At 42.0% G+C, this 11,478-nt stretch overlaps 1 protein-coding gene across 4 annotated transcripts in view; it reads left to right on the forward strand.

The window, feature by feature from the left end:
• The window catches only part of slc4a5b (solute carrier family 4 member 5b), a 31,132-nt gene extending 28,792 nt beyond the window's left edge, over positions 1-2,340 (forward strand). For 3 of the 4 annotated variants that reach the window (XR_009924740.1, XR_009924741.1, XR_009924742.1), the window contains one exon: positions 2,201-2,340. The gene's annotated coding sequence lies outside the window, so the exon portion shown is untranslated. The remainder of the gene's footprint in view (positions 1-2,200) is intronic. The other variant, XM_062413113.1, reaches the window with a different exon arrangement.
• The last annotated feature ends 9,138 nt before the right edge of the window (positions 2,341-11,478 follow it).

Here is an 11,478-nt window from a genome sequence, read left to right on the forward strand (position 1 = left end):
TACCAAATTGTGTAATGCAAAGTGAATCTAAAAACATGAGTGCAACTGCGATATGAATGTAAGGAAAAATAAACACTTTGGACACACACTACGCCAGACAGGTGTAAGGGTTGTAAAGTACCTTAGTGCCTCAGTTAGCTTACAGTGTTCAGCACATTACATTAAGTGAATTCCTGTTGTGTTAGCATGTGTCCATCCCCTTTAACTGTATCCAGTTTCTGCCTCACCTCTCTAATTCTACGCCCCCTGGGGAGGGACACCTCGCAGCTTGAAAACCTCTGCTCAAGGTCTATCATTTCATTTCTAGTAGTCCCCTGCTGTTCATGTATATGAATCATTGTAGATCCTGGCATATCTACATTGATTATTGTATTCAAATTGCCTCAATCGCTTTTGTATTTTGATCTGGATGGTGACTGTGACCTTCCACTGATGTTAACAGTGCATTAAGATGAAATGCATTGTTGCAATGCTGGGGGATGTTTTGAATATGATGTCCACCCCCTTTCAATCAATGAGTGTGTACAAGGGTTTTCACCAAGACAGGATTTTTGGTTGTTTCTTACGAAAATACCAATTTCCCTTTTTAATTTAGCTCCTGCGCTTTTCTATATATAGCGTACCTTATTTCATGCACTGTGAAAAGGCACATTGATTCAGTCAGAGGGCTCTCCGGCATCATGCTGCATTTTACATTTCCAGTGTGTCATCTGAAATTTGAGATTTCATTGATCCAAATCAGTCAATTTAGGTGGGTATCACACATTGGCTCAGTGTCTTGCCCAATGAGAATTCGGAATGTTGAATTGGGGTTACCTGGGATCAAGCCACCAACCTTCTGGTTAGTGGACAACTAGCTCTATACCTCCTGAGCCACAGCCAATAAATGTACTACTTTAGAAAATGTAACTAATTTGCCCTGAGACTTTTTTATGCCAGCTTCTCCTTGCGACCGTATTTCCGTATTGCCAGTGTCCCAAACTCTGACAGCTTTAGTTCTTGTAAAGAATGGTAAACAGCTATAGCTTTTTAATGCTCAAATCAGGCTGGTCCCCATGGATACATCAAAGCATAAAATGCAGTGTCAATGCTGTTACAATGAAATTCTAGTTTTTCTTATGTAACACGCAATGAAAAACACACTTACACTTTACATTTTTTATGAAAGCTTCAGGACTCCCACTGTGTATGTGTGTATGTGCTCACTACAATCAGTTGTCAGTTTATCAGGTACACCAGCTCAAAGGAAAGCAGCATTATACAACAATCCTACAATACATCCTCCTTCATGAAGGTTGACTCAACTCTGTGATAATTTTGAAGTATGTAGTTTGCTGTGCTCGTCAACTGCTATTGTGCTTTTATTTTATTCAAAATACATCCGTTGAAAGAAATAAAGTACTGTTAGCCCCATTCGGTACTTAAGTATGGTATTTAGGTATTGTGTGTACTGTGTTGTACGTATGTCTGTGTTTTGCACCTTCAAATTTTATCTCATTGCGTTTTAGAAGGAATTATTTTGTCTTTTATTTGACAAATAAAATCAAATGATAAAATGAGAATGAAATGAGCAACGTAAACATGAGGGAGATGTGATCCACAGATGTCTGTATGTATAGGAGTGTGGATGTGCAGATACTTTGAAAATAGAAACCTTAATTAGATTTGAGACATATGATCACTAGGACTACAAATAAAATATATTTCATTAATTTATCTAAAAGAGATTTTCCTAATAAATTGTTGCTCTATAAACAATATTCAATCTACTCTGATGTAAAACAAGTAAAAGAAGAGAAGCTTGAACCTTTGAACATTTGTCATGATTCTTTGAACAATAACTAAGAGGATTAATCAATCGTCAAATTTGTTTATCAGAACAAAACAATTTTTTTTTATCAGTTTATCAGAACAAAATTCATTTGCAGCACAACCCTGAAATATAATAGCTACAGTAAAGGAATCAAATTGCATAAGGTACAAATACCTCATTGAAGTACAAGTACACCAGCACTTGAGTAATTGTACTTAGTTTGCACCTCTACATTTTTATAAATATATATATATAAATATATGATGGAGGATTAATTGCAGGACTTATGATTGGGACTGTGTAAGCTTTAGTCAGGTGTGTGTGAGTGTGTGTGTCTGATAGTGATTAGAGGTGTAACATGGCCCGGTTCCCACCACTGTTCCTCAGCATCACCTTGCACCTGAAGATCTCCTGCCCCCCCTCACCTGTACACTCCCAGACGGGCCTCATCTTTGGAGACATCGTGTCACATCCGCCGCCCCAGCAGCCTGTGCCCCACCAGCCGGTGCTCCACCAGCCTGAGCCCCACCAGCCTGAGCCCCACCAGTCTGTGTCCCACAATCCTGTGCACTACCAGCCTGTGCCCCACCAGACTGTGCCCCACCAGACTGTGCCCCACCAGCCTGTGCTCCACCAGCATGTGCTCCACCTGCCTGTGCTCCACCAACCTGTGCCCCAGGTCATCATCCAGGTGGAGTCGGACAGCGGCTCAGAGTCCAGCCTTTACTCCGAACTAAGTTACCCAGCTTTGGACCCAAAACCATATAAAACGCACCGAGTCTTTGACAGACACCTGCATGCTCACTTTGGTGACTCCTGTGCTGAGACCATTCTGTAAACAAAAACTACACAAAAATACACACACACTCACACAGCAGGAAGGTGCAAAGTGTTGCATGCCATACGTGTATCTGACTGAATTCAGGGCTAAAATAGATTTGTATCTAATGTGATGCCAGCTTATTTAACAGCTCCCCAACCTTAAACATCTTAGCTCTTCAGAAACCAATTTCCTGTAGTGACACGAATCGAAAGAAACAACCAAAATGAGTGAAGAATAAATATATGAACCCGTTCTGAGACTATGTTCAGAATTGCTGAACATTTCTTTTTTGTCCCTTTTTTTCTCTTTTTTTCTTGAGAATCTATAAACGGTAGAGATGTTGGTTTATGTGCATTATGGATTGTTACACCCTGAACACGTAATAAAACTGCATTTAAAAACAGTTCTTGCTGATTTGTTTTGTCTGAAGATGAACAATACCAAGTTTATTTGTATAGAGTAGGCTAACCCATTACAGCAGTGAGAGTAGGATGTATGTATGACTTACCGAAAATAAAAGTAATCAAGGCAAACTAAAGGCTGAGCAATAAAAACGTCATTCAAAACTCTATTTAAAGATGTATTGCAGCACACACTGTGTTTCTTTGTAGCTAGCTATTGGAAACCAAATTGACAGAATAAATTGATTAGTGTTATATTTTACATCTGTCATTATCATCAGGTTTCTGTCATTATCATCAGGTTTCTTTCATTATCATCAGGTTATGTACCACAGTCTTTTAAAATAGCAGTAATCAAACCCCTTCTCAAAAAAAAAAAAACTAGACCTAGAGGTTTTAGCCAATTACAGACCAATATCTAATCTCCCCTTCATGTCTAAAATCTTAGAAAAAGTGGTAGCCAATCAGCTGTGTGAGATTCTCCAGGAAAATTAAATATATGAAGTCTTTCAGTCGGGGTTTAGAGCCAATCACAGTACAGAGACAGCCTTGGCAAAAGTCACTAATGACCTTTTAATAGCCTCAGATCAGGGACTTGTGTCTGTCCTCGTTCAGTTAGATCTCAGTGCAGCATTCAACACAATTGACCATCAAATTTTATTACAAAGACTCAAACAGTTAATTAACATTGATGGAACCGCCCTTAACTAAGTTAACCATGGTGTTCAACAGGGCTCTTTGCTCGGCCCAATTTTATTCTCATTATATATGCTTCCACTAGGAAACATTATCAGGACACACTCTGTAAATTTCCACTGCTATGTGGATGACACCCAGTTATACTTGTCAATAAAGCCTGAACAAAGTAGTCAAATAACTAAACTACGAGCATGTCTCAAGGACATAAAAACCTGGATGACCCGCCATTTTCTCTTATTAAACTCAGACAAAACAGAGGTTATAATACTTGGCCCCAAACACTTTAGAGATACATTATCTAATGATATAGCTGCGCTAGACGACATTGCCCTTGCTTCCAACGAAACAGTTGAACGAACAGGAACTTGGGAGTGATCTTCGATCCTGATTTATCCTTTAAAGGGGACATATTATGAAATCATCTGCTTTTATAGTGCTTCTACATGTTAATGGAGGTATCTGGTATATCAACCGTCCCAAAAACTCTGGAAAAAAACAACTCCCGCGAATTGTTGTGGTTCCTCTATGTAAGAAACTATAAGATAGAGTGCGTCGATATAAGTACCTTATAAACCCACTATTGCACTCCGCTCCCAGGATTCAGGCCCACTTGTCGTCCCTAAAGTCTCTAAAAGTAGAGTAGGAGCCACAGCTTTCAGCCATCAAGCCCCTCGGCTGTGGAATAATCTACCACTTTCAGTTCGGGAGTCAGACACCATCTGTTCGTTTAAGAGTAGGCTCAAAACCTTCCTTTTAGATAAAGCTTATAGTTAGAGCTAATTAGTGCGGCAGAACGTAACTTGTTCTATTTTATGACACATGACACACAGAGCTTATTTTTCCAGCTTCTCCTTCCTCTTCTCCATCCCTATCCCCCTTCCCCGGAATCCCTTTGCTTTATCACCTGCAGATCCAGGGCCTCTGTGGCCGCACCATGGATTACGGTTTGTGGATCGTGCACCGGGGGTCGCGATGGTGGATCCAGTGTTGCGGATTCTGAGTCATGTGGGCTGATCCTGGTGGCGGACCCTGTGTCGCGTTGGCATTGGGTACGTGCGGTGGACCAGGACCACGGTTGTGGCTTGTGGTGGGTCCTGGTGGGCGGCGGTGGACGGTGACTGAGGACTGGAGTAGTGTCTGGTCTGGATGATGGATCGTGTTCCTGCTGGTTGCTGACCATGGACTGTGATCGGGATGTTTATCCTCATCAATGCTGCTAAAAACTTTAATCTTGATGTTTTCCTACACGTGGCATCTGTTGCACTTCTGTCCGTCCTGGAAGAGGGATCCCTCACATGTGGCTCTCTCTGAGGTTTCTATGTATTTTTACCCTGTTAAAAGGGTTTTTAGTAGTCTGAAGTTGTCAGACTCAAAATTCTAGTCAGAATGTGAGTCTGAGACCGCTCCATTGGGCTGTGATTATGGGGCGTGTTTCAACTGACCAGGAAATAAAATTCCTCTTCGCTCAATTGGATAGACCTACAACCAATCAGAGCAACGTAGTATGTGACGTATGTTAAGCAACGTATTGTGAGTTATTTACTAACGCCGGGTTCACACCGGACGATTCAGCACAGTGCCAAGCCTTAAATAACAGCTGGCTCCCATCCACTCCCATGTTAAAACTTTCTGCGGGTCACATCGGAGGCTGAAGCACCGCCCTGCACCAAGGCTGCCTCGCGCCGTGCAGCGATCGTTTCGGTGTCCAGTCTATTTTTTACGCTTGACGCGAGCGCATCGCACCAGGAAACACACTGAAAAATGATTTTAAACGATATTGATGACATATTTTATATGATATAAATTATCAAATATGCATCCCATACTTTGAAGTCCTCTTCTGTTGTCCTGGAGTTTTAATTTGACCAATGACATTATTACATGTCCCCTCTGCCCATCCACTACAGCCACACAAGCAGTGATACAGATAAAAAGAGAGAAAGAGGGGGGGCTACATATTCTCCACATAGGCTTGAGTGGAGAATACGTAATTTACCCCCGACACCCGACATTTAACGGAGCAAACAGCGAAGTTCTTCAACATGGATGACATTAAATTAATAATTGAAGTGGAGAAGTACAGTGAGTTGTATGATCCTCGGAACATGTTGTATAAAGACAACACCAAGAAAGACACATGTTGCTTAATGTTGGAGCAACAAGTAAGTATATGCTTTTAATCTACTGGATCAACGGGTGATATTATTAGCACTGCCCGGCGGTTCAGCGTCGCTTGAGTGTCCGGTGTTCGCCTCCACGTTCTCTGTTCCTCTTTCAAAATTAATGCGCTGTCGATGTCTTCTAAAACAGACTCAATGGCAGCATCTACACATCTCAGCACTCCAGCGGCAGGCATGTTTGTTGAAAACGAATTCAACCCAAGGGCACTTTGACGACGTGGTTGATTACGTTACTGTTACTGATCATCTGTCCGTCATCGTATAAAGCCCGCCCTGACAATTTGATTGGCCCGGTCGGGCATAATTTCTCCCCAACGGAGCAACTCCAGACCGAACTTCCCGACCTCGAAAGGTTGTGGGCGGGGCTAAGTTCGTCTGGCATCCAGGCTAGGTTTTTAGTAGTTTTTCCTTACTCTTGCTGAGGGTTAAGGACAGAGGATATCACACCCTGTTAAAGCCCTATGAGATGAATTGTGATTTGTGAATATGGGCTATACAAATAAAATTTGATTGATTGACTTTCAACCTGACATCAAATGCGTCAAATGAAAGTATCCAATGTATCCATTAGAGCTTGACAACGCAAGCAGGTGACTATATTTACATGTTTAGTCCACAGGGAAAAAAAAAGTCTTGCTGGCAAGTGGCTAACATTAGCAATTCTAGATCTTGCAGCATAATATTGGTTAAAACAACCAAGATCATGGTTGATCAGATCGATGAAATCATCAGCGTCGCCTATCCTCTGCTGAGCCATAAGAGACATTTATCACCTGTGAACTACTTCCCATTAACTGACGTTTATTTTTAAAACTACTTCCACTTTTTACATTACGTCCATTTCCTCAATTTTTAATATATTCAGAAATCACCAATACTTAGGGAGAGCGGGTAATGCAGTGACGAAACTTTGATTTCAGAGGTGGGGGGGACACAAATATTTTTTATAAAACTCTTCAGTTCACTGTGTTTTCTAGTAGTTCTTCTAGTTTTCTGTTGCTACTTTTAAGTTTACTGTTCCCTTTTTTGGTTTGTCTGGTTGTAAAGCATGTAGCAAAACATTATCACCCAATTCTGTGTTTCACCTTGTTAGTCAACTTCACTCCATCTCAGTAGCACCAATTTTACACTTATTTTTGGAAAATATGGTAAACAGACCTCATTTACATAGCACTACCCAGTGGTGGGCAGGTCAAACTGGCAGGAATATCACAGGTGGGGGGAAATTGAATAAAATGTCCATAATTCAGTGTAAGTAGTCAAGTGATCAAATTTATTTAAAATTAATGTAACACAGAACCACTGTCATTTTAGGCAGTTATAGTAGTTTCTCGTCTTGTTAAGTCTTACAGGATGATCGTGGCAATTAAGGTGTGAAAGGGTGTATATTTATAATTACACGGTTTGTCTGATAACACTGTATTTGTTATCTCTTTGTTTCTTTCACACAGTGGCGAGGTTAACAGATCCACCAGCCTCAGTTAGTATATTTGCGGCTTCTCAGCTACATGAAGCTTCCAAACACATGTTGTCTTCGGTCATTGGCAATGATGAATTCCTGGCAGAGTTTCTTCCTGTCCAAGGCATCAATCCTTTCTTGGTGTATGTGACAAACTGCCACATTGTTCAGGCGTTTCTGCTTCATGCAGTTGCGAAGCCAGGTCTTCAACCTCCTCAGTGCACTGAAACTCCTCTCGGCTTCAGCAGACGATGTTGGAACAACCAACAACAGCCTCACAAGGACCTCCACCTGATCAAAAAGACCTCTGACTTCAGGCAGCATGCTTCTCAGAATGTCTGCAGCTTCTGTGCTTGACATGTAGGTGTTCTTTGACTTAAACATGGCTAACTCCACATCCAATATCCTCCTATTGATCTCTGGATACTGGTCCACAATGGCATCACTTTTTCCAGTTACAAGTACATTCTCCAACTTCTGAAGAACTTCAAGGCTTGTTTGATGAAACTGCTCTCTGAATTGCACATCTGCTGTGTCAAGCATCTGGAAGAACTCCCTTCTGAAGTAATCAACAGAAGCTGCTGGGGCATGTGCTGCAGCTTCACCAGCTAGGCGTTTCGGTGGCCTGCAGATATGAGGCATTTCAATTGGGCTGTTATTTAGTGAGGTGACCAGCTCTGTTGCACTGTCAAAGATCTGTTGGAATGTTCCCTCTGTTCTTTTCTCTTGCAGAGCTGTCTTGACATAATGTGCTGCAGCCTGCATGCCCGCAACTGTGATGGTTCGCTTTTGTAATGATTTGTTGAGGCATTCTATTTCCTCAAGAACTTCCATAGCGAGATGGACTCCCAGCACTGTGTTCCCTTTCTGGAATCTGTCACGGAGACCATTTGCCTTTGTAGCTGTTTCTGAGCCACCGGTTGAAGCCATCTCCTCCAAACTGAGCAACACTGCCTCATGCTGTTTGAGGACTGAATGGACTGCTGCCACTCGCACAGTCCCACGTGTAGGACACAGTGGCTTCAGAGTGGTAAATGATCCATGTTCAGATGTGGCAATTTTGCAGAAGATGGTCTTGAACTTTCCTGAAAGTCCAAACAGATGCCCCAATTCATGGACCCACTGCAATGCATCACGGACGACAGATGAGGCTGCACAAGTTGCCTGTGTTATCAAATTAACACAGTGAGGACCACAGTGTATGAACAGTGCCAGTGGTTGTGCTTGTCTAAGATAGGCCTGTGCACCAGCATATTCTCGGACATATTTGCTGCTCCATCATATGTCTGTCCCCGGAGCCCATCGAGAGACAAATTGAGACGAAGCAGCACATCTTTGGCTACATTTGCTAGGTTTTGTCCAGTTCTGAGCTACACTTCATATAAACCAACAAATACTTCATGAGGAATTAGGTCGTGGTCAACGTAGCGAAGACAGATTGATTCCTGTTCGGTCCCAGTTATGTCCTGTGTTCCATCAATGATGATGGAGTATTGCAACTGTGGTTCTGATCTGATTTCAGTGGCTATATCTCTGACAATGTAGTTGCTCAACATCTCTTTTGGGGCTTTTGTAATCATAAGAACGTGAATTAAGCCACTCGAACAGCACAGAGTCATCATCTGATCTCAACTTGAGTAACTGAGAAAGATTTCCTTCCTCAGATTCATTGCCTCTGAGAGCCAGGCCTTGTCTGCCTAGGAATTGCACACAGCTCATGATCTTCATCAAGCATGCCCTTGCCTTTTGCTGTGATGCTGCCAATGCACTAGAAAGCTGAGAATTAATTGGATTTGCTTTTTGACAATGTGTAGTAACTGCAAGCTTATGAGACTTGCTTTTTATATGATCTGTAAATTTCTCCACAGCCTTTTTCCAATTTCTGAACCCAGCAGAGACAAATGCTGAATCAGTGTTTTTCGCCAGTGAAGACTTGTCAAGTTGAAATGCTTTTACACAGTAAAAGCAGAGGACTCCATTCACACTATGACTGTAATGAATCCAAGGAAATTCTTTAAACCATTTCTCTTGGAAATGTAGGGTTCTGTTTGCAAGTTTTTGAACCGCTATTTCTTTTGGATTGGGCTGATATGGCTGAGTTATCTGATCTGGCCCTGCTCTTCCACCTTGTTCTCCTTTATTGCCTGAGCATCCACTGACCCCTGGCTGCTGCTGATCCAGCTAAGATAGACATAACAAAAGGTGGAATATCTATGAGCAACTTATAATTTAATTAATTACAATAATGACGTTGAACTTTGTTGTTGATGTTTGAACTTTGAAAGCTCTGATACAGATTATCATCACCCTAACATTTGTCACAATGTTTAATCTCATAACTAACATATGTTTATTCTTTCAACCTCACCTGTGAGCCTCCACATATGTTTATTCTTTCAACCTCACCTGTGAGCCTCCAGCCTCTTCTCCTCTACCTCCTCCAGCCTCTCCTGCTCTCCCTCCTCCAGCCTCTTCTCCTCCAGCCTCTCCTGCTCTCCCTCCTCCAGCTTCTTCTCCTCTATCTCCTCCAGCCTCTCCTGCTCTCCCTCCTCCAGCCTCTTCTCCTCTATCTCCTCTAGCCTCTCCTGCTCTCCCTCCTCCAGCCTCTCCTGCTCTCCCTCCTCCAGCCTCTCCTCCTAGATCTCCTTCTCATCAATTTTAATGATACGGTTATAGAGGAAAAAACTTTTTTTTTCACAATTATTATGAGTATTGATGTATAAAATCACATTTGTAATCCGAGGTTTTATTGTATTTTTCCCTAAATCTTTCATTGTTAGTGTTTTACAACATAACATGTTGCTGCCTTTCAACATAAAAAATAATACATGAAAATAAGTGTATCTCTTTGGCATTAAATATAAGCTTTTTAAAATCCGTTGCATTGCTGAGGCTCTACTGTTATAATAATAATGATAATAATAATAATAACAACTAGAACATTTCTAAAGAAATTTTGTCAGGGCCTGGTGGAGCCCACCAATCAGAGCAGAGCAGTCACCCGCAGCGGCTCCTGTGACATTTGACACCGCTGAGAGACAAACCACTGAAACCGAAGCATTTTTGGCCAAACTGTAGTTAGTTCCTATCATTGAACCGGCTTCACTGTGAGCATCCTGAGCTCTTCCTGAACGTCTGCATATATATTTTATGTGGCTAAAGTTAGGAAATGGGGTTTTTAGAGCAATTGATAGAAACTGGTACCTCTGCTTTCCTCCAGAAATTTTCGCGCCTTTTTTTAACAACAATACATTTTATTTATCAGCACTTTCAATAAAACTCTTTACAAGATTACTGAGAGCTTTGTAATTGATGAGGAGGATCTTGAAGTGGACGTGCTGCTTTATTGGGAGCCAGTGAAGGTGTCGCAGGATGGTGTAACGCATTTCTTTGAGTAACTTACACTTTGACTTTGAAAGAAGTCTCTTATGTCCACTTTTCTTTTTTTAGACATCCTGGCTGCGCCTAATTACCAAACACACACACACCGATTCAAACGTTAATGTAAATGAAACCTCTGATATTACAATCCTTCCAGCTGACGTGGCCCAGGCAAAACAAACGCCCAACTTACAGCGGATGATTAACACGGCCTCCTCCCCAACATGCAGACCGGTGTGCGTCCTGGTGCTGTTTATTACCTGATGGAGTGACAGCGGGGACGGCCAATCACACAAGGAATGCAGAGCCAATGGAGGAGCTTGTGGGCAGGTCTAAACGAAAGCAAACTGGCTTCGGCTCAAGCGGCCGTTTCCGCTTGGTCCTAGTGCCTGACGAGTCTCTGTTTACCATAGCGTAACATGGTTTCCGGACGGTGACAACTGCAGGGGACCAGAACAGCCTTTTGATAAAGCGCAGGGGACATGTCCCCTGTGTCCACCCCCCCAAATTACGTCCGTGGGGTAATGTGAGACATTTTTTACATTTGCGCCCCTCTAGGCAAGCTAAAATGATATGTCAAATTTACACATTTCCCATTAATTCAGGATGTTTTCTAGCAATGGAAATGATCAGAATGTCTTTAGGACATAGGGCAGTGAAAATATGATTGTTTTTAAAAAAAGTGTCACGGTTTGGTGGAGGAGATGGACCCAGGATGCAGA

Source organism: Platichthys flesus, chromosome 19 (assembly GCF_949316205.1).
Source record: "Platichthys flesus chromosome 19, fPlaFle2.1, whole genome shotgun sequence".
NCBI lineage: Eukaryota > Metazoa > Chordata > Actinopteri > Pleuronectiformes > Pleuronectidae > Platichthys > Platichthys flesus.